At 40.3% G+C, this 24,960-nt stretch overlaps 1 protein-coding gene across 1 annotated transcript in view; it reads right to left on the bottom strand.

Moving 5' to 3' along the window:
* Positions 1-24,960, bottom strand: part of ITGA1 (integrin subunit alpha 1) — a 118,764-nt gene that overhangs the window by 77,983 nt on the left and 15,821 nt on the right. The gene's annotated exons all lie outside the window — the stretch shown is intronic.

Genomic DNA, 24,960 nt, shown 5'->3' with positions numbered 1-24,960 from the left:
CGGCTCCAGGCATCAGCACGCCAAGCGCGTGCTTGAGATGGCAAGCCGCTGGGGGCACTCTGCCGGTCGCCGCGAGGGCGGCAGGCAGGCTGCCTTCGGCGGCTTGCCTGCGGAGGGTCTGCTGGTCCCGCGGCTTCAGCGGACCCTCCGCAGGCAAGCCGCCAAAGGCAGCCTGCCTGCCGTGCTTGGGGAGGCAAAATGCCTAGAGCCGCCCTTGGTAGAAAGGCACAAGAAGAAAGTGGTCAGGTGGGAAGAGACATTGGTAGAGTTTTCAGAGCCAGAAGAGATCTCTTGGAGGGAAGATGCCTTCTCCCCTCCTTGGCTGAGTGAGCTAAGGATAGGGTGACCATATGTCCAGTTTTAGCTGGGACAGTCTTTTTTAAGACCTGTCCCAGCTGTCCCGACTTTTTTGGCAAAACTGGGCATTTGTCCCATTTGCTCTTGCCAACTGATCATCAGGTGCTGAAGTGTGTGGGTTTGACACACTTAGAAAGTACTATCAACAAGAGGAGGTTGTGATGGCTCAGTCATGTCAGGGAGGATGCCATATCCCCAAGAATATTTTGTACAGGGAGATTCAAGACAGCACTAGAAAGTGTGGTCACCCTTTATGGCGGTACCATTATGTGTACAAAAATGATCTGAAGTCATTCAACATCAATGTAGACAGCTGGAAGGAGTGCACAGAAGCCCGTTCAATTTGGAGGGAACATCTGGCACTCGGTGCAGCTCAAGATGAAGTGGTTTTGATCCAGAGGATGGAAGCAAAACAAAAAAGAAGAAAGCAGCATACTGTAATCTTGGACTCTAGCTCGGACAACACATAGATCTGTGAAACTTGTAACAAGCTGTGTCGCTCTTCAATTGGGCTTCTCAGCCATAAGCGGATTCATCAGCCATCTGACTAGACTTTTTACACGTACACCACGATCCAGTGAATCGATGGTTGCCAATATATATCCTTGCTTTAGGAAAATTAGTTTCTTCTAAAGGAGATAAAGAAAGTACTAGGATATAAATACCTATTTTCAACTATTTTATACTACTTATTTTTTAAAAAAATCCCCAAACTGTTTGGACCCATTTCTTCTCTTGTCCCCTATCTCACAAGATGTTTCTGGCCCAGCAGATAATTTCAATTCATTCCCCTTTCATTTCAATTCATTTTGGAATATAGAACAACTCCCAAGCTTTTACACAGGAAAATAAGGTACAAGTGACTGAAAGGGACACAAACTGCTGCTGAAATGATCTGTTATCACAACAGATTATGAGGAGATGGTTCCTCACATACTCAGGTGAAATATTATTATAGATTTTACATATTGTTAGGGTATGGGTGGGGATGCTGATTCTCCAAAGTCTCATTCCAATTGGCCAGTTTGGGTATTTTAATGATATCACACCTGTCCACCAACTCCCAACAGGGTACACCAATGAAACACTCAGAGAAAATCCCTATATACCTATTATGTTAAATGGATGGGAGAATATTGTTTGGAGCCATAATGATAATAAAGGACTTTGGAGGGACAGGGAAAAGTATTGTGAGGATAGCAGAAACCAAGCTAGCATTAAGGTTGGAGTTACTGCCTACTAGGCATAAGATTAAAAGGTTGGATGCAAAGCCTTCTCTGCCGAGGGCTTGAAACAGAAATGTTTCCTCCCGATTCACCAGAGAAGATCTATGGTACTCCTCAGGCAAGGCTGGCTCCAGGGTTCCACTTCAGTCTTTGGCGGCAATTCGGTGGCCGGTCCTTCCTGCCGAGAGGGAGTGAGGGACCCGCTGCCCAATTGCCACCAAAGAGCCGGACCTGCCGCTCCCTTCCATGTGCCGCCCCAAGCACCAGCTTGCTATGCTGGTGCCTGGAGCCAGCTCTGTCCTCAGCGGAAAGCTCAAAACCTTTCTTCCTTTATAGTTTGTGTTGTTTGTTGATTGTTTATTTACTGTATGTTGGAGTGGATTCCTTCCCCATTCCCTTTCACATTCACACACAGTTATACCTGGAGAGCATTACCCTTTTTACATTACTGTACCATTCGTCTGTTGTGGCGACCATTGTGTCTAAAAATTAGACTTCATTATGTAAAGTTCTTCATCTGCATGTAAATTAGTATCAAAGAGGATCTTAGCTTACAGTCATTTTCATGGGTCTCACCTATCTGCAGTTCTAATGTAAAATATGAAGACACAAAAGTCACAAAAATTGCCCTCATTAAGCTCAGGAATTGCCAATTTGAATGGAACCTGTTTTTCAATATATGTCATAATGTATGCATGAAGGATAATGTGAAGAGCTTTCAGCCAAGTTAAATTTCAGAATGCTGGACTGAAGAAAATGGTTTTCTTGTAATACTACAATTGTCTTGTCTAGACTGTCTGCAAATATGAACATGCTTTTTTATTTGTAATATTTCATTTATGGGATGAAACAGTAATTTCTCATTCAAGTACGTGTTCTTATCATGAAAGTATTTGTCTTCATTTTTGTGAGCACTACCAGAATGCTAACCATTAGCCTCTTATGGATTGTCTCTTTGCCACAGACAACTTCATACTGTTTTGTTATGTCAGTGCCACTCAATGATGGAGAATGACTATTCAGATTGACTTCTCCTAGTTTAATTATAAAAGTTTATCAATTCTTAAACATGTGGCATGTTTTCAAACATGAGTGTGTAAAAAAATTCAAGCAGACAGAGCTGGTGGTCCACATAATACTAGTGTGAAATACTGCAATCAGGACCATAAATGAGAAATTGTATGTTATCTAGCTCCCTTTTGTGTTTTGGCATTTTGTGTCAATGACCCTATTGATGAATATGTATATAAAAATGGCCAGATTGTCAAGATATCAGGTTTACAGGTCAAAGCCAAGACCTTATTGCAAAACTAGGGAAAGTGACCTAACGACCAAACAAGGATGACCATACTTTCAGAATCCCCACACAGTATACAAGGCAGAGTTTAGAGGCCAGATTCTGTTCTTGTTGACAATGGTGCAAATCTAGAGTAACAGTGAAAGTTGCTCTAAATTTCAATACTGTAAATGTTGCCCTAGGACTAAAAGGCTCTCTTCCTGCTGCTGTCAATGCCAAAACTATTACAACTATTTTAGTAAACAATTATACACTTCAACTTAGTTTCATTGCAAAAAGTATTTGATAATTTTAAATATTTATTGAAGTTAAACAACTATGTATAAAAACAGCAGACTAGCGGGTCTGGCTCAAACCAGACAGGGTGCTAAAGTCCCAAGCTGGGATGCTTGTATAGTGCTGCTTGGAAGAAAGATGCTTCTATATAAATTCAAAGCACAACTATAATAATTCCTATTCCACAGATAATAATAGAAATAATAATAGAATTACTGGAATTAGTAATGGACGAGACATAGGCCCTCTTTATTCCCTGTGTAACACTTAATTTCAACAGTTTACAACAGAGATGAGAGTTGCTTTCCTGTATAAGACTGGGAAATCTAGTACTCTGCTAATATAGAATTGTTCCTGATAGCATCTTTTGCCATGCTTTGTTTCAATTATCTTCATGGATAAGGCTTCCACCATTATCCTTGAAAGATTATTACAGAGTTTTATAAAATTATCCACTTGGTGTTAGGGCCCAATTCATTTCAATTAACAAAACAAAGAGGAAAATAAAAGTTGTCTAGCTTCACAATACTGTAGACAATGTTCCTTGTAAAGACAGAATTTTTTGTGATGAATTGGGTCTTTAGAAACTTACTAGAAGAAATTTGAATAGAGTTTTGATACCACATTGTCCAAATGGAGAATACAGTCACATCAGCTATATTTTTATTGTACAGAAAATTAAAGGAAATACATACATGAGCCTTCTTACAAGTTCAAACTGTGTTCTAATGCAATTCAGAAAGCTGTAATACTAAACTTCAGTACACAGTCAGTGAAAGGAAACTAGACACCCTAACACTCTCCGTAATGGGTAAAAGTAAGATTATTAAAGATGGTTGGGAATTTTTCAACAAAGCATTTTTTCATCAGAAAATACAGATTTATCAAAACTGAAACTGTCCATGGGAAAGGAGTGGTTTCAATGAATTTCTCATTTTGAAAAAAATTGGGATAGTTTCAAAATTGACAAGATCTGTTCATTCTCCTTTTCTCACTCAGCTTTGTTCCTCCTCATTTCCTATTACTTCAGTGACCAGGACATGGGCAGTCATGCCTAGTAGTCAGAGCAGGAGCCATGCCTAGTGGTCAGAGCCAACGGTCAAAACCAAAGACAGCGTGAGGTGCCCATCCAGGGGCCACAGCCAGAGACAAAGTCAGGGCTAAGGTGGAGAAGTAGGGACCTGGAGTAGGACAGGACAGTAGGAACTGGGAGTAGATGGAAGTCTGGGTTAGGACAGAGGACAGGAACCAGGAGTCAGGTAAGCAGGAGGGCTCCATAGTAATAGACAGCAGGGGATTCCTTTAACTGCTCAGACAACTTCCGGGTTTATATAGCACTCCTCAGCCAATCAGGGGGCTGGATATTTGCCTCAATCAGGAACCTTGGGAGTGGGGCTCCCTGCAAGCTGACCCTTCCCAGTTTACTCAGGTGAGCTGCTGGATAACAATTGTGGCCTGAGCACTGCCTGGGACTCCATGGACCTGGGCATGAAGCCAGTGATCCCTCAGAATTACACTCTGTGCTTGCCTCCTAGTCATTAATGAAAATATTGACGAGTACTGATGCTAGGAGAAACTCCGGAGAAACCCCATTAGATACGTCTCCCAACTTTGACAGCAAACCATTGGTAATTACTCTGAGTACGATCTTTCAGCCAGTTTTGCACCTACTTTTTAGTAATTTCATCTAAACAACATTTCCATGGTTTGCTTATGAGAATGTCGTGTAAGACTGTGTCAAAAGCCTTACTAAAAATCAAGATGTCCCTCCCATCCCAGTAACCCTGTCAAAGAATGAAATTAGATTGGCTTGGCATCATTTGTTTTTCCAAATCCTTGTTGGTTATTACTTATAACTAAGACTACAATTATGTCACAGAGGTCACAGAATCCATGACTGCTATTGATCTCCATGACATTTTCTGCCCTGGGGTTGGAACTCCCAGCCAGCCCCACCCCCGCAGCTCTCAGATCCTTCCCTGGTGGGGGGACACCAGGGACCTGGCAGGGCGCTAGTGGACCCTGCAGCTGCTCAGCCATGGGGCGGGAGGGTCTGGCGGACCCCTCAGCTGCCCAGCCACGGCGGCAGGACTCCCTGCAGCTGCACAGCCGTGGTGGGCAGTGGAGGGACCCTGGCAGCTCCCCAGCCGTGACCATGGCTGGAGGACCCTGCAGCTCTCAGCTGCCCTGAGGGTGAGGGGACCCCGCAGCAGCCCAACTCCATGGGCGGGGGGACTCCAGAGTTCTCACACACTGCAGCGGTGGGGGACCAGGGAGCCCCAGCAGCAGCAGGTGCTGAACCCACCTACTCCTTTGGCCAGGGATATTTTTAGTGAAAGTCAGAGACAGGTCATGGGCTTCCATTAATTTTTGTTTATTAGCCATGATCTGTTCCATGACTTTTACTAAAAATACCCATGATAAAAACTTAGCCTTACTTATAACTCTATTATTCTCTAGGTGCTTACTGGAACAAATTATTAAAGAATTGTCTTGTATCTTTGAAGAGATCAAAGTTAGGCCAACTGGTATATAATTCCTCAGGTCCTCTTTGATCCCCTTTTTAAAGATAGGTATTATGTCTCCCGTCTTCAATCCTCTGGGACCTCACCCGTCCTCCAGAAGTTCTCTAACACAATTACTAATGGTTACAAGATGGTTCCAACTAGTTTCATAAGTACCCTCGGATGAATTTCATCAGGGTCAGCCAATTTCAATACATCTAACTTATTCAAACATCGCTTAACCCATTCTTTCCCAATTTGAGTTGTGTTCCTTCCCACTTATTGTTAATATTAATTGTATTAAGTATCTGGTCAGTCTTGTTCTTTCTTGCCACTTCCCTATTTGGGGTAGGTGACTTTTTTAGCTTTCTTCTGAAACATGATTGTATGCCAGATTATCATACAGATTGGACTTTCTGAGATCTGCTGATATCCAATCCATGAACCGAGTCTTTGGTCTCCCTATTTGTCGTCTTCCATCTACAATCATTGCAAGAGCCATCCAACTGAGATAGCTCTCAGGTCACTGCTGAATATGCCCATACCAATTTAGCATAGCCCCCCTCAATTTTCTCCAATTGGAGCAACCCGCAGTAGAGCGCTTACAACTTCATTTTGTTTCCTATCACAGAGTATTCAATCATTTGACCATCTCAACGTCTTTGTTTCCACGTTGAAGAGCGTACTGATTTCCTTTCCTGTGGCTGGTCAGGTCTGTACATTAGGTTGAATTTACAGTTTTATACACGCTAGTTTTTAACTTTATTGGCATCTTTTTGTCCCACAGAACTGGCTCTCACCATTTGCACCAAGCAGCTTTAGGTTGATGCTAGGCATCAATCCTGAGGGCACAGTGATCAACAACCATTAATCTAGGTATTTAAAGTCTTTCAGTCTTTTAAGCTCTCTGTCTGTGATAGTGTTTATGGAGAGTCCTCCTCCCTCAGTTATCTTAGCCTTGGTCTTACCTACATTCACTCTAAGTTCATTGGTAAATTGTGATGAGACAGTTAACCTTTTAATGAAGACTGATGCAAAATAGGCATTAAACATGTCAGCTTTCTTGATATCATCTATTATTAGCTCTTCTTCCATGTACTTTCCTTCATCTTTCTCTTGCTCCCAATGTATTTATAGTACCTCTTTGTATTACCCTTTATGTCCCTTACTAGATATAACTCATTTTATGCCTTATCCTCTCTGATTTTGTCCCTGTATGCTTATTCTATTCTTTTATAATTATCCTAAGCGATTTGTCCATGTCTCACTTTTGTAGGATTTCTTTTTGCTTTTCAAGTCATTAAACAGCATCTGATGGAATCATACCAGCCTCCTCCTCTTCTTCCTTTCTCTCCTTTGCATCAGGATAATTTGCAGTTGTGCCTTTAATATTTTCTCTTTGAAAAACTGCCAGCTTTCCTGAACAACTTTTTTTCCTTAAATTTTCTTCCCATGGGACCTTACCTACCAGTTCTCTGAGTCTGTTAAAGTCTACATTTTGAAGTCCATTGTACTTATTCTGCTGCTCTCAATCCTTCCTTTCCTTATAATTATGAAAACCATCATAATAATTTAATGTTAGTGCCACTCTGTGTGCATGTCCTCTGGGCACATTATCTTCTGCTGAAGTACGCTTAAAAAATGCCCAGATTTTCCCAGAATAGACTGATGCAAACACAGGCAGAATGATAGCACACAATTGGACACATGGCTGTGCTGTGGAAGGAAAAAGAAATCACCACATATCACCCAGAAGAGATGCCCTTGGTTACTGATTTAACCAGCACAAGGCAGGAAAAAAACTAAAGGTCAGATCTGAAATCTGTCCTATAGTGTACATCTACCTTGCAATTAAACACCCATGACTGGCCCATGTCAGCTGCCTCAGGCTTGCAGAACTCGGGCAGTGGGGCTGTTTATGATGAGATTGCCTATAATGGGATGTGGCCCATCTTGTGACTGCTAGGAGCAAATATCTCCAACAGTCGGAGATGGGACACTAGATGGAGAAGGCTCTGAGTCACTAGAGTGAATTTTTTCCAGGTGTCTGGCTGGTGGGTGTCACTGACATGGTCAGGTTCTGACTGATCACCATAGTTGGGGTAGGGAAGGAATTTTCCCTTGGGTCAGATTGGCAGAGAAACTGGGATTTTTTGCCTTCCTCTGCTGCATGGAGCACAGGTCACTTGTTGGTTTGAACTAAAGTAAATGGTATAATGTGAAGTCTTTAAACCAGTAACTCAGCCAGAAGTTATGGGTCTATTACAGGAGTGGCTGGGTGAGGTTCAGTGGCCTGTAATATGCTGGAGGTCAGACTAGATGATCATGATAATCCCTTCTGGCCTTAAAGTCTGTAAATCTATCGTTCTAACTGTGGTGTAGGTGTTCAGGCTCAGGCTGGAACTCACCTCTGCAAGTGGGGAGGGTACCAGAGCCTGGGCTCCAGCCTGAGCCCGAATGTCCACACCACAATTAAACAGCCCCGCAGCCCAAGCCCTGCAACCCCAAGTCAGCCGTGGAGCACAAGAGGGATTGTACCTTACATCTAACAGGTTGCATATTGGCTTCATGTTCATCTTCCTCCCCAACAGCTTGTGGAAAGATCAAATTCATACTTATTTGTATTCAATTTTGGCCCCCAAACACCAAACCTATATGCATATCAGTCTTTGCGCACAATGGTACAAAGGTGCTTAACGTTTGACACTTTGTAAAAAGAAGCTGAAAACTAAAAGGGTTGAGTGCAATGAAAAAGAACAAAACAGACTGAAACACCTCTTAGAAAGCTAAATATATACAACTGAAAAACCTTAGGAAAATACAAAAAAGCAGCTAGGAAAATCCAACATCTATCTAACCATGATTCTGGGTAATAAAAGACAACAGGGAAATTTAAGATGAAGATTAAAATGTTGTACAGAGTATACAAGTTCAATCAGGAACCTTATACAGGAAAAAAATACTGCTATAATGTTTGGGCAACACATAATGCATCAAATGCCATTATAAGGCTATTTGAATACCTGAGAACTTATCAACACATTTTTATAAGATGCACTCTTTTATAATTAAGTGATACTAGGATGGGTGCCCCATTTCATGAGGCAATAATCGAGTTCTTGAGTGCCTTGTGCATTAGTTTATGCTGATGGGGAACCAAATTATTGCCTTGTAAAAGTCTGCCTATTCCATTAGTGCTCTTATGGTCCATATGAAAATAGGAAATAAATAGGATAAAAAAGAAATTTCCAAGTTATTGACAAATTACTGAAGAGAGTTATTTAGAAATGGCAATAATGGACAGTTGACTGGGAGTGTTTATTTGGGCTTCACTGCTATGATTGAAGTGAAAAAGAAGTCAAAGAAAACCACCAATTTGCACTTACAAAGCACCTTTCATTTGAGGACATGAAGCAACTCTGAAACTGAGGTCCAAAGCTCTTCACAAAAGTAGGTGGTGTTATCCTCACTTTATAGACGTAGAAAATAAGTCACAGTCAGAAGTTGCTTAACCAAGTGAATTGGTGAAAAGCAGAGCTAAGGATAGAAACAAGAAGGGCCTCTCAGTACTTGGATCCTATCACTAGACTTCACTCACAGAAATGCTAATAACTAGCTGGTGGCTCAAGAACACGGAAGTAGACTTCTCCATTGTGTAAGATAAGTGTGAGAAGCTTCACACTTTAACTTTTGCCTGGGTTGTGATAGTGTCACCACTGAACTGTACAATGTTGGTCTATTATTTATCAGACTAGTATTCTTTTTAGTGAAAAATAGGACTAGTCACAAACATTCCACATGGAAGAAAATATCCATCTGTAGTACGATGATCTTCTGTGAACTTAGGCGACACAGTGCTATAGCCTCACAGCAGAAGTCTGAAACAGTTATGCTAGGAGTTCACATTGTATTTAATTCCAGCTGGCAAAATATCAGTGTCTGTATTTCCGATAAAGCTTTATAAAAAGTTTTCAACTTTTTAAACCTTTCAGTACAGTTTAAATCAGGCTTTTTATTTCTCTGGACTACAAAAGAACCTTTGTATAATATTGCCTCCAATTAGTATTCCTTAATCTTTAACCTTTGAGGAGCAAAAGACTGACTTTTTGGATAGACTCCAGTCCACTGAAAAATGACTTTTCATTATTAAAAGTAGACAACTGTCCAATAAAATAAGGTAAAGAAATATATATCTTGCAAGTTGCTCCAAATTCAGTAGTCATGACTTATTCAACCCCAATAAATGCTTTGTACAAACCAGAAAATAAAAGCTTCCTTTACTGGCTTGCACAAAGTGATTTGTATTGGAACATAGTTTTATAATGTGGTATCAAGCCTGGAAATGTATTGAATCAAAGCTTTGTAATCTGTTCATGAATGAATAAGACTGTATAATAGGAAAAACTTTTCTAAATACAACAGAGTTTTAGAAAATGTCACCTACTAAATTGTACAACCATCTGAATAAGCCCATTGAATTCAGAAATCTGGAAACTGGCATTTGTATGTATGCAGCTCTTAACAATTTGCACATTTCCCCTTATGCAAGAGGTTCCCAGAGTGCTTTACAAATGTGAGGTTGTTAAGCGTTATTATACTCTTTTAAATATATGTAAACTGAGGCACAGAGAGGTTGAGTGATATGCTGAAGGCCACACAGCAAATTCTAGAAAACTCTTCAACTCATCCATTCAATGATCTCCCATCCATCTCCTCATATATCCTTCCCCCAATAAGTACCATTGACTTTACTCCACTCTCTAGCAACTTAGCTCCCGCTCCAGTTTGGACTCTCAGGTCCACTCCCTTCTGCACATCTCACTTTCTCCCTTAGTTCCTGGCATATCATTTTCTACCTTATCCCTAAACCAGGCTCCAACTTCTGTCCCCTGACCTTTTAGTTGGACAAATGATGACATATTTATTTTATACAGGCCTAGGAAGCAATTCATTAGAATATCTTTAAAATTATTTAGGCTATAATTTGTTATGAAGAAATATTGAAACCGTTAAAAAAACAAGTAGTGTGATGGTACAGAAAATTATTTCGTGCAAAAGGTTAAGTTTAAGTGAACACTATATGCTTTGCATTTTGCAGCATTTTCTAATCTAGTACTTTCTGTCAGCTATGTGGTTTCTAGAAATAAACACATACACTACGCTTTTACCAAGCCCTAGGCATGTATTACTTCTTCCATGGCATTTTTTCACCAAATGCCCTTACTTGTAAGCTGGCTTCTTATCCCAAATTAAAAACACATACCTTTACACATCTCTACACAATATCCTAATATTACCCTAAATACAAAGACATACGTCTGATAAGCGCCTGAGAATTTCTTTGAAGTACTACAAGTAGCATTTGAGTATCCAGTCTTATTTTTTTCTACCATGCTTCAATGTTCCTATTTATTATTAATCACATCAAGTGATTTCATTTTAAATAATATTATTTTAAGAACAGATTTCTAAAATATGAACTTGAACAGGAGGAAGCAAAGAAATATTTTAAGCTCTTACATTAGCATTGCAGTTTTTTGCTATCACACTGAGCTCCCAGAAATATTGTAGTTCATTTTCTAACTGTTATCATTACCTTCTTAAATTTACCACCAGGTTTAAATCTGCTATAACAGCAGTTCTCAAACTTTAGCAACCTGAGGCCCCCCATTTGATTTAAATTTTTTTCACAGACTCCCAAGCCACCCGCTCAGCCCCCTCCTGCACTCTACCCCTTCCCCCAAGGCCCCACCTCTTCGCACCCCTGCCCCTCCTCTTCCCTGCCTCTTTCCACCCCCTCCCCTGAGCATGCCCCATCCCCACTCCTCCCCCTCCCTCCCAGCGCCTCCTGCACGCTGCTATTCAGCAGCGTGCAGGAGGCGCTGGGAAAGAGAGGGAGGAGTTGAGGAAGGGAGGTGGGGGAGTTGATCAGCGGGGCCCACGGACTCCCTGGAGTACCCTTGTGGACCCCAAGGGGTTACCCCAGTTTGAGAAATGCTGTGCTATAATATCCTTGATTAGTATCACGCTGCTGCTTTCTGTTGTCAGTAATCAACCAGTTAAGAAGATATGTCTTAGTATCGGAGAAGTTCTACAATACTGAAGTCAAAGCTCGTAACACAAATATGTGCACTCTTTTAGGAATACATCAATAGGTCTACTCCCGTGCATAAATGTTTGCAGAAGTGGGGCCTTAAACAATGTATGTGGTGCCTATTCTTCACCCAGAGAAGGATTTGTTTCTGTCATTAAATCACAAGCATATAAGTGACTGTTAATCTCTCTCCTCACCTTCCTCCTTGATGCATGGCTTTATACCCAACACACAGTAAAAAAAATCCCAATTTTACTTGTAAGTACAGGATCAAGCCCTAGAAGAACCTAAATCGTAACCCCACTGAAGCTATGACTTATCAAGGTAGTCACTCTTTCAGGTGAGACAGAGCAGTTTTCCATCCATCAGTGTTCAGACACACATTGAAAAGCTCATAATGCCTGTATCTGTGCATTTTAGGTTTCTTTTGAAAACGTTATTTTGCATATATGTTATTTTTCCTTGTCAGCTGTTTTGCTTAGCATTTTATCTTCTAAAAATACAATAAAAATACTCTGACAATATTGCAGGAAAAATTGCTAGACACAGCAGTCAACTTAATGTAGCGATGAGGCTGGATGCATTGGGACTGTGCTGTGAGCTATAAAAAAATTCCATCCCATTTTAATTTACCAGGAATATGAAGCTATGGCATTAACTGCTCTACATCAGTCAATGCTATTGCACTCTACAATTACTCATTGTGACGAAGTAGCACCCTGGAACCCCCATATTCACTACTGTCATATAATTATTATATGTTTTGTACAAAGTATGCCTTGTGAGGTATCATTTTAAAAGTCTTGATTTGTTGAACATTAAGATCCTGATGGATTTTACGTATTGTCATTGTATGTGAAGTTATGAAGTACTGCTATATGTGCTATTAAAACACGTTGCAAGGTGGGGAGACACCTACAACCAGACTTTCTGTAAGGACAAAGGAGCACTGGCCAGATTGGCATTGATGGCCCATCCACTATCCCAGAGGCTCCTTAGAGAAAGCACATATGCAATGGAGACTGTTTGACCAATGGGGACTGCCTGACCCGTCACAGCAAGAATCTTTCTAGATTCTGGAAGAAGGGAATTCAGTTAGGTATGTACCTGCCTGTGGATGGCTGTGTAAGTGGAGCATCACAGTGTGAGGCATAGCCCAGGCAGGGCCGGCTCCAGAGCCCAGCGGGGCAAGCACCCGCCTGGGGCGGCCCTTTCCCGGGGGGGCGGCAGGCTGGGCCGGCGGACCTGCCGCAGTCATGCCTGCGGGAGGTCCATCGGAGCCCCGGGAGCAGCGGACCTGCCGCAGGCATGACTGCGGAGGGGACGCTCGGCCGGCGGCTCCAGTGGACCTGCCGCAGGCATGACTGCGGACGGTTCACTGGTCCCGCGGCTCGGCTGGACCTCCCGCAGGCATGACTGCGGCAGCTCAAGCGGAGCCGCTGGACCAGCGAACCGCCCGCAGCTGCGGGAGGTCCAGCCGAGCCGCGCGACCAGCGGACCCTCCGCAGTCATGCCCGCGGGAGGTCCGCTGCTCCCGCGGCTCGGGGGCGCCTCCCGGGCATGACTGCTTGGGGCGGCCAAATTTGTAGAGCCGCCCCTGAGCCCAGGCCGGTGGGTTTGGAGGGCTCAGTGATCCCATGGTCCCGGATGCACCCCGGGGACCCCGTTACACTCATCTCTAGAGTGGAAAAAGAAAATATAACAACTCCCTTCCTGCATTCTATGAAATATAAGCATCGGAGCCCAGTTGTCAAAACTGAGGGCTACCTAAAAAATATTGTTTGCATCTCACTAGAAATGGCCAAGAACCGTTTTTGCCCTCTTGGCTTGTTCATAGCCAGTCCAGGCTACACCATTATTTATCTTCCCAAACAGCTTCCCAGTGGATTTCTCTGAGAAGATCTCCACAAAGCTTGGCTGGCTAGAGGCAGGTAGAGTAGAAGTAATTTGAGGAATGGAACTTCAGCATAAACCTTTTCTGAAAATAGCTACTTTTCTCACTTCTTTGATCCTCATTAGCCACAAACCCTTGTGTCTGCCATGCCATGTGCTGAACACATAGACATTCAGGCCTCACTCTGACTCAGTACAGGCTGAAGGAAAAGACAAAGTCCTCCAAAAGGAATAGCAACCATCCTTATGTGATCCTCCCAAGCCCAGCTAGCCTAGGGAGCAAAGGACCGAATTAGTCTCAACTCCAAGTCAGTTGCACATCCTACTACAACTAGCTTTTAGAACTGACCTTGGAACAGAATGTTTAAGGACAGACTTGTAATTTGCTACGGTACAGCAAAAATGTATGCAGCCAAGCAGGTATCCTGAAAGCCCCCCTAGTCTTATGTAGGATATGCACTGTGCATCTTAAGGCTCTACAGGGGTTAAATATTAATACAGCAGTGATATGAAAAACTGTTATCAATATAAGGCTCAATATTGTGCCATGGAATCAGTAAGAACAGGGATTGGGACTTCAGGCATCTAACTTTCGTTACAACGTGACATTAATTTCTCTTATGGCATATATGCTGTATAATTATGTAATAGAAAACCCAATTGTAACGCAAACAGGAAAGTGGGCAAAGAAAAAGTTTCAGAGTCTGATGGGAAAGTAGCCTCCACTCTTGGAATTTCTTAGCACTAAAGCCCTATTCATGTTTTTTGCAGGAAAAATAAATGGGTAACTCTAATAATACATTGAGTTTTTCATTTGGAAGATAGTACAATGTTCAGTCACTGTTTATATTCCTGATCCAACGTCCACTAAAGTCAAAGAGAACCTTTGTGTTGACTTTAATGGCCATTGCAGTGGGTCCCATGTAAAAATATTAAAATGACCTTCAATTTTTTTTCTTATTCATAATATTTAGTTCATCAGGACTTGAGAAATCTCTATAATTTTTGCAAAATAAACAAATAAATAATGCCAACTAACGCTCAAATGTGCTAAAATGGAAGTCGAGAATAGCTTTTTGGGACTAAATTTGGACTTGATAATAAGAAGGCCCAGTAAGATATGAGTGAAGTGAGATGATTTAGAGGCAAATTAGAGATAAGTTAGGACATAACACAAGCTCACATTGTAAAATGTTATAAATATGTTTTGGTGTTAAATGTTTTTAGAGAAATCAGGCCTCACTGACCTATTAGAATTCTTTGAGGGGGTCAACAAAACATCTGGATAATGGTGATCCAGTGGCGAGAGTGTACTTGGTCTTTCAGAAAGCCTTTGAAAAGTTTCCTCACCAAAGGCTCTTAAGCAAAGTAAGCAATCATAGGATAAGAAGGAAGGTCCTCTCATGGATCAGTAACTGGCTAAAAGATAGGAAACAAAGTGTAGAAATAAACGGTCAGTTTTCACAGTGGAAAGAATAAATAGCAGGTTCCCCCAAGGATCTGTACTGGGACCTGTGCTGTTCAACATATTCATAAATGATCTGGAAAAAGGGGTAAACAATGAGGTGGCAAAGTTTGCAGACAAAACAAAATTACTCAAGATAGTTAAATCCAAAGCATATTGCAAAGAGTTACAAAGGGATCTCACAAAACGGGGTGACTGCAACAAAATAAGAGATGATATTCAGTGTTGATATATGCAAAAAAATGCACATTGGAAAACATAATCCCAACCATGCATACAAAACAATGGGGTCTAAATTAGCTGTTATCATTCAAGAAAGAGATCTGGGAGTCATCGTGGATAGTTCTCTGAAAACACCTGCTCGATGTGCAGTGGCAGTCGAAAAGGCTAACAATGTTAAGATTCATTAGGAAAGGGTTGGATCAGTGGTTCTCATACTTTTGTACTGGTGACCCCTTTCACATACCAAGCCTCTGAGTGTGACCCTCCTTATGAGTGAAAAACACTTTTTAATATATTTAACACCATTATAAATGCTGGAGGCAAACTGGGGTTTGGGATGAAGGCTGACAGCTCACGACCCCCCCATGTAATAACCTTGTGACCCCCTGAGGGGTCCCAACCCCTAATTTGAGAACCCCTGGGGGTTAGATAACAAGACAGAAAATATCATAATGCCAGAATTGGAAAAAGTACAGAGAAGGGCAACAAAAATGATTAGGCTTATGGAACAGCTTTTATATGAGGAGAGATTAAAAGACTGGGACTGTTCAGTTTAGAAAAGAGATGACTAAGGGGAGATGTGATAGAGATCTATAAAATTACGAATGGTGTGGGGAAAGTGCCACGCCACTCATCCTCCTGGCGCTGGGGCCGCGCTACCTGCCCACTGCTGGGGCCTCTCTGGCTGTGCCACCTGCCCAGCACTGGGGCTGGTGGCACTCTGGCCGTGCCGCCTGTTTGGGGCGGGGGGGGGGGGGAGTGGGCTGGCCAGATGGGGGTCAGGCCCAGCCGCACTTCACACAACGTAACTCATTGCCAGGGCATCTTGTGAAGCCCAAATGTATAACTGTATTCAAAAAATAATTAAACAAGTTCATGGAGAATAGGTCCATCAATGGCTATTATCCAAGATGGTCAGGGATGCAACCCCATGCTCTGGGTGTCCCTAAGCCTTGGACGGCCAGATGCTGGAACTGGATGACAAGGGATGGATCACTGGATAATTGTCCTGTCCTGTTTTTCCCTTTGAAGCATCTGGTATTGGCCACTGTCAGAAGACAGGATGATGGACTATTGGTTTGATCCTATATGCTATGTTCTTAGACACAATATGAATGTCTTGGAAGTATCTTGCTATATTAGTAGTTATTGGAAAGATACTTACCTAGATGTTAATTAGATGATGTTAAATGTTAAATAGCCAATGAGACAGAAGAAAATATGTAATTATGGTAGTGGGAATCAAATCTAGATTAACATGAAAGCATCACTGTAAGTATTGCTATCTTCCATTGCTTTTAATGTGCTAATTCTTCACAGAAATCAACTTGCTAAGTAATATTGTTTGAGATGTTATTTTTTTTTTAAATCTTAACATATAACTAGCAGTCACAGCTGCAAGAAGCATAGGGATTTTTAGTGATTACTATAAACAGTATAGGAAAAGAAAGCAATATTCAATTAGTTCCACTGTTGTAATTTTGCCAGGGAGGAGCCCCAGCTCTTTAAGAAAGAGAGCCTGTACTTCTTGTAAATGGAGGTCAAATGGAAGCGTCTCCTCATCCCCAATTATCTAGATGCTAAATTCCAACATAGAATAGTCTGTTCTGCTCTGTCAAAACACTGCACATCTTTAGAAGGTACATGTTTAAATGTGTCATCTTTTGGTAGTAATTAGGTTGATATGTTGAGTTTGTCATAGACAGAAATAGAAGTGACAGATGTTTTCATATATCAAGTTCTGTATGAAGAATGGTTTACACTATGATATTTTTAAATTGACGGACAACTGTCAAATCAATTGAGGCACGCCAAACTTGCTACTACCCTCTCTCACATTTTGTATGAGCACATTTACTTCTATTATGGTCTGTGACAGATAAAACAAAGACTGTTACAAACTCACTGTACTGCATATTAGTACCTGTTAGTTAGTTATCTTCATTTTACTTATAAGAGGAATATTATCCAGGTTATATATAGGTGTCAGGTGAAAGATAACCTCCTGTGAATGGATTCACTAATTGGGCTAGGATTTAAGTCCTCCATGGAGCATCAAAAATCCACATGAAGCCCCTGAGAACTTAATTTATCAGTTGGACCTCTTAGTTAGCTGAAGTAAGTGCAAAAAAATTATATATATATATATATTTTATGATGCTGTGGCTATATCTGAAAATTCTCTTGTGTGTGCTTTATTTGGAGTGCATTATACTCAATAGACATGTACCTGCTATTGCCATTGCAGACTGCAGTTCATCAGTTGAACTAGTTCAAAAAATATCTTAGGTGAAAAAAATCATTAACACTTTAGGAAAGTGTTCAGACTAAAAATCACATTCATTTTAGAATTAAAATGATGAGGCTTTTAGATTTTTATGTAAAAATTGATAATTTCTCCAAAGAGCTAAAATAATTTCAAGAGATTTTCAACTTGAAGCAGTGAATGTGCATCTTCAGTTGTATGTATAATATATGGCTTCCATAACATCTATGCCCGCAGACTGCATGGAGGTGGAGGATCTGGCCAGCAGTAGAAGCTTTAAGCACCTTTTGTGTTGTAGCAGGGGAGTTTGATGCTCAGTAGTTATTTAAGGACCTTTTATCTGCGAGCTAGCTGACAATCTTGAAAATTTAATTTAATTTAAGCTCTGGCTTTTTTACTATAAAAGTTGCTCCACTGTCTAATAAAAAACAAAGGGTAGACTGGCACCAGCCATGCAGAGGATTTATTTAAGCTGATTTTTTTTCAAGTTTAAAACCTTAATTTTGATGTTTTGATTTTGAGGATGGGAGAAATCTAGTTTTCATATTTAGTCCTAAAAACCAGAGCTTTTATACATGGATAATTGCTGCTGATACTTTACGTTTCCCACCCATGGTACATTTAAGACTCCAGCGAGTACAAGAAAGTTAGTATCCTAGCAGAACATCTAGATCAGCCTTGCAAAGATAACTTGAAAATTTACTAGTTAGGAAAAAACTTGCATTTTATTCACTATTTTAGACACTGCTTGTCCTGAGTGAGCAGAATGTTGCCAGGCTCATGTAGATTACTCCATTTTTGGCAATGCTCATCAATGGTCTCATCTTCAGAAGCCAATAGGAACTATAAGTGCTCAACACCTTTTTTTTAAAAAGCGATAATTGTCTGAGAGAAGAATTGAGTGCTACCAACATGTACAGGGAAATGAACTCTTGTAAATAAACACTTTCACTTTATAGTTTTATCATATTCTCTTACATCAATAGGCTCTCAACTTTATAGCTCCAGCAGTACAAAGGGGCTGGAAACTGGCCAGTTACCCTTTCCTTCCAGCCTCAGCTTACAGGGTATGCCAGAAGCTATATTGTATTTCAACTAGTCTTAGCTAGCTGACAGCTCCTTGGAGGATGTTAACAGCTGCCATTGTTTAAGGCAGACCCCAGGCTGTTCTAAACTATGCTGCGGTGAATGGAGAAGAAACACAAAAATCAGGAAGTTGTGTTTGCTTCTTTGTCACCCTACCCTTGCTGTACTGCACGGAGACTAGGTGTAGCAGAGAATGTGGATCTTAGTTTTGTCAAGTTTAGGAATGTATAGTTGAAAATCTATTTATCTGGTGTATTTAAGGTATTTTCTTACATATTGCAACATTTCCAATTTAATTTAACATTCTAGAACTCCTACTTGGTGGGGGGAGGGGAAGCACAGCACAAGCTATGAGCTTCCACATCCAGCACTTATAATTCCTGGGAAAGTAGAGCAACCAAGCAAAAATTAGAAGTAGAGCAACCAAGTTCAAGTTCCCTCACAAATGTTTCTATGTTTGTAAAACACTTAAAAATCTTCTGGTGAAAAGTCCTGTATAAGGGCCAATTATTACATAATGATCATTGAGTTACTTTAAACAAGATGGCTTGACCTGTAATGGTGGTTGGCTAATTAATAAGAACTATTAGTAAGAACGGAAATAATTGTTTACTTTACTGTACTGATTATCATAACCAGTGGAACTGGATTCAGAGGGCCCATGTTCCATAGAGCAGAAACTGTTTATTGTAATTCAAAACAATCCATTTCAACCCACACGTTCCTGGAATATGCATCATTCTTTAGAAATCACAGTGGCTACACATAGTTTAATTTTAACAAGGCAATTCCATAGTGCCCAGGGTATTAAATTGTTAGGTCAACTAGATATATATCAACTGTTGCTTTTAACCTTAAAACTAAATACTGACTCAGGTCTAATTTACATTTACCTCTCTCAGGGGTGTGAAAAATCCACACCCTGGAGAGACATAGCTATAGCAGACTAACACCCTGGTGAAGAGAGTGGTAGGTCCACGGAATTCTGTAGGGGGACTTCAGCTGGCCTCTGGAGGATAGGGGGTGTGAGTGTCAGGGCTGGGGAGGGCCCCATGGCTTGACTTTGAGGGGGAGGGAGTGTGAGTGTCTGGCCTCTGGCTGGGCTCTGGGGGCAGAGAAACAAGACTGGGCTGTCATAGGGTCTCTTTATCTACTCCTAGGGGAATTTTTGTCTCTTTGTATTGTTGCCGAATATTTGCTGACAAGTATTTTGAAATAAATTACCAAAATAATTGAAACTGAAGTGATTATATTGTGTTATTATGATAAATAACATATGCAGAATTTTGTAGCATTTTAAAATATTGTGCACAGACATTTTAATTTTTTGGTGCAGAATTTTTAATATTTTGGCACAGAATTCCCCCAGGAGTACTCTCAAGGAGGTGGATTACCTACACCAATGCAGCATTTTAAGTGCAGACATACCTTTAGTGGCATAAGTTCAATCACTTCAGTGCCTGTAGGGAATCCAAAAAAGGAGACTGCAGGTTTCTCTTTTTTTTTTTTAAATGTAGAGCTCACGAAAGGTACTAGAGATGGAAATATTAATTCTCACAACAGATGCAGAATAAATAGCAGAAGTATAAGCATCTTCACACAACTCTCCTAGTGTGCCTCATTCCTAATCTGGAAGGACCAGCTATAGGGGTGAAAAATGGTCCCTGTCCATTCAATGCCCTTGTTGGGGTCCTAGTGTGATGTAAACAAATGCCCACTAAGAACTAAATTGAGACGACAAATTTATTTCATATAAGGCACTCAACCTCCAAAATAGTCATGGCTAGGACCCTACCAAATTCACAGCCATGAAAAACATGTCATGGACCGTGAAATCTGGTCTTTTGTGTGCTTTTACCCTATACTATACAGATTTCATGGGGGAGACCAGAGTTTCTTAATTTGGGGGTCCTGACTCAAAAAGGAGATGCAGGAGGGTCACAGTATTGTCACCCTTACTTCTGCGCTGCCTTCAGAGCTGGGTGGCCAGAGAGTGGCAGCTGTTGGCTGGGTGCCCAGCTTTGAAGGCAACGCTCCACCAGCAGTAAGTAAGGGTGGCAATACCATACCAGGCCATCCTTACTTCTGTGCTGCTGCTGGCGGTGGCTCTGCCATCAGAGCTGGGTTCCTGGCCAGTAGCCGCTGCTCTCCAGCTGCCCAGCTCTGAAGGCAGCACCTCTGCCAGCAGCAGCGCAGAAGTAAGGGTAGCTGTCTGTGCTGCAGTGTTGAAGGTTCATGTTTCAAACCCTGTTGATCATGCATTATGGGGAGGTTGTAACAATTATACATAAATGGATTTTACTTTTGCATACAAAAGGAAATTACATATAAAAAAATCTGTGTTAAAAGATCTTCCCCTTCCCCATAATAACCTTGTGACACCCCCCATGCAACTCCTTTTTGGATCAGGACCCCTACAATTACACCACCATGAAATTTCATATTTAAATAGATGAAATAATGAAATTTACAATTTTATGGTATGCTATGACCTGAAATCGACCAAAATGGACTGTGAATTTGGTAGAGCCCCAGTTATGGCTGTCAGTCACTACGCTCCTGAACTGAATTTTTCCTTATGTTCTAGAAGTGAAAGGCTCCATATGTTCTAAATTATATATTCTAACTGTTAAAGGTTATCTATCTAGGTTGTAAAGTCAAACACTCAAAAGTTAGGAAATGCCAGATTTACAGTTGTCTGTGCAACATTCAACCTGTGCACTGAATGAAATAGGTATTCTGTGACAAAAAATAGTATGTGATGTAGTTAAAGACTCTCATAATACAAACGCAGAAGGGAGATGGATGCTTCAGAATGCTTGAAAAAATATTCTTTTAACACAGATTTTTGTATGTAATTTCCTAGTTTTTTTGGTATGCAAAACTTAAAACCATTTATGTACAACTGTAACAACCTCCCCATAATGAATAATCATCAGGGTTTGAAACATGAACCTTCAATACAACAGCACAGACCATGTTAGCTGGCAGCAGCCTGTTATCCAAAATAGAGGATGGGAACTATGTGCTATGTCCAAAAGGTAGCTGACTTGCTCTCCCCCCCGCTCTCCCCCCCCCCCAGGAAGTGGGACCTTCTGTCCCATGTGGAACTATCTCACAAGAGGTAATGGGCTGCTGGCCCCATACAACATGGGAGCCCAACTTGGATTTCGCTATCTTGGGAGTTTGAGGAACTCCTGCTCCATGTGATACCCCTTCCTATGCCCCTCTCCTCCTGCCAAAAACGGCTGTGGCAGCTCACATGTGTTTTCAGCAGTATTGCCTACTAATATGATAGTGTTAGCCTGATCTGGAGTGTTCTGTGATTTTGGCAAGCTGCCAAATTTTTCCTAAGGCACACAAAAAAGAAAAAGGAAATAGTGTTTAACACCTTACAAATCAAGTCTTTTCTACACACAAAAGTTGAACATTTGGGGCCTGCAGAAATACATATTAAAAAAAGACAAACTTCCCCCTAAACATTCTTTTGGCTGGCAAATAGAAGTGCCAGATTTCTGAAGGTTAATGCTTCACTGAAAGACTTAATTAAATTTGTCTTTCATGTGAAGGCATTACATATTCTTGCAGCAATATATATTTTGTTTGCTTTGAAGTTCTTCCAGTAAAAAGTCAGTTGAACATTTTTCCAGCACACAAACTTTTAAGTATTTCTATACTGTATGATTAATTTATTCGAGCTTTATGGCAGCAGCTACATTTTGTGCAGAATTCAGAGTTTCCAAAGTGAATGACAAAAAATTAGTTGTTCAGAACTAAATTTGACAGTTGGGATCAGCCAGAAGGAGATCAAGTACTAAGGAGATCAACTCAGGCAGTACTAGGGAGATCAACTCCCCCAGCTTCTACAGTCCTCAGCTGCAATGGGGAAAGGCAATAATTTTTGAACAATGGCACGAGGAAAGAATTTAATATTTTTTTCTTAACACTGTTTTACATTAGGAGACTACAAAACAACTTGACTTCATGATATTTCTAATTCAGTCAGTTGAAAGAGCTCGCACTACTGGTTAGCTTTGTGTTCAAGAGATTTTCATTTCTTTTATAGTACATGTAATACAAGTGGCCATTATCTTAAAATCAGAGCCATTGCACACCAAATAAGTTAAAAACAAAAAATCTGGCAGCACTAGACATTATTCATTGAGCAATTCTTTATGCAAGTATCAGACTAGAAGCTCTCCAGCCTGTGTTTATTCCTTCCATTGCTCAGAAAACAAAACTCTCAACCTGGAGCTTGAATTTAGAACCTAATATAGTACTTGGAAGACCTAAAATGTTTGGCATTTTCTTTACTTCAGTCCTCACTGAATAAAGATTTCCTTAATCAGGATTTCCATAGGTTTTAATAAAGTTCTATACGTTTTAATAAAGTTACTTTTCTACACAAAATTTGAATGTGACAATCTTCTTCAACAAGCTGTGGAAGTAATCAGAGAATTACAGGTGCTGTGGAACCAATTATACTGAAGTTATTCCCTCTCAGAAAAACCTATTATCTAAATTGCACACCTCAAAATATTCACTTTATTACACAATAAAATGTTTCACTATCTTTAGAGATCTTTATATAAAAATGATCTTCCATATTCATGTTTGTTTGAATCTACCTCAAAAGTATGAAAGCTGTGTATTTCTAAATCTTTCCCTTACGTTTTTGATAACTACATCCCCAAAGTAACTCATTTCTCAGTAAGCATTCCCATAAATTGTTGGCCCTCTTCAAGAATTTCATTGTTTTGAAAATTACTATCAGAGATCTTGTGTTTAAGGAATAGTCCATGCTTTGCAGATGACGGACTGGGAATAAGATGAACAGTAGCCTAAACCTTTTTGCTATTTGACATTTGATATATTTTTCCTTCTAAAAATGAGGTAACTTGTGCCATTTCTGTTTAAGAAAGCATAGCTAGAAATATGAAAACTTTAGTTATGTAAACAGTGGTCTAGCTGAGCTAATTCAAAAGTGAATATTAAAGCCTACATGCATATGTTCACTTTTTATAAGTAGGTTACATTTTCATTATGTATAGTTCAAAGTAACAGAACAAAATGTCAAATATATGCTAAGTAACAAATTATGAAGAAAAAATTCATATGTCCATCTATATTTTCAACGGTTAAAAATAAGTGGACTTGGTACTATTCTGTTTGCTCCAAACCTAGGACTTACGGGTTTTTTTGGAGGGTGTTAGACCCAAGAATACAACAATAAAATATAATCCTTAATATCATTACATGGTTTCTATTTAATCAGTGTTGCTGTAACAAAAGGAACTGACAAAACAAGTTTTACATTTCAAGGCTCACTATCATGAATCCCTGAGTCCACTACCACTGTGTCTAGATTTAGTGTCTACCTTTTAAGTGGATGTTTCAAATTAGACGGTTCAGACTGAGGCTCAAGAGTTGCAAGTGGCTCTTTAATATGTGTTGCAAAGAGCTGCAGGAGATGCATTAAAACACAGTGTGATTTAATTATTAACCATTCTAAGTTATTAACCAATCAGGATGCTTTTACTATGTTATTAACCAATTGTAGTTGATAAAATACTTACTCATTTTGCTGTAAGTGTGTGTGTGGTGTGTGTATTTTATATATAAAATGAATTCACACTACAATGGCTCTTTTGGGTAATGTTGATTGCTAATTTGGCTCCTGAACCACTGAGGTCTGAGTAATACTGTTCTATAAATGTGTTTTAAGTTTAGTAAAATAACCTTTATATGTCTATAATTAATAGCATTTTATTTAAATGGCCTAAATGAGCAAAAAAACTGCTCAAAGCTAAATAAAAAGATAAATGATTGCCTGTGTTAATCATGTTCTTCTCTAAAACAGCTGTTACAAAGCAAATAAAATAAGATATATAATCAAGTGGATTTATTTTTTAGTTGATCCTATATTTTTATGATAAATTTCATATTGAAAATCCCAGAACACTTGCATGTTGAGGTCAGCAGTGGTTCTTCCCAAGTGAATTATTCAGTCCAGGAACAGGGGTTGCCGGATCAAAATAAGGACTACTGACAGGCTTAATGTTAAGCATAGGCCAGGTCACAACATGACAATCCTACAAGCAGGCATGCTAGAGCCAACTCCTCTATGCTAAGTCCTATATACTTCAGAAGTGTCACAGCTGATCCAGGGAGAGTAGTGATCAATAAGGTAACCACAGCATAAACCATATTATATAGAGTTAATATAAGTCTATACTTCTCATTCTTCTTTCAGAAAGGCAATACTGAGGTCCTC

The sequence above is a fragment of the Mauremys mutica genome, chromosome 6 (genome assembly GCF_020497125.1).
Source record: "Mauremys mutica isolate MM-2020 ecotype Southern chromosome 6, ASM2049712v1, whole genome shotgun sequence".
Taxonomy (NCBI): Eukaryota; Metazoa; Chordata; order Testudines; family Geoemydidae; genus Mauremys; species Mauremys mutica.
Note: the sequence above shows the minus strand (reverse complement) of the source record. Positions and strands in the feature narration are given on the sequence as shown.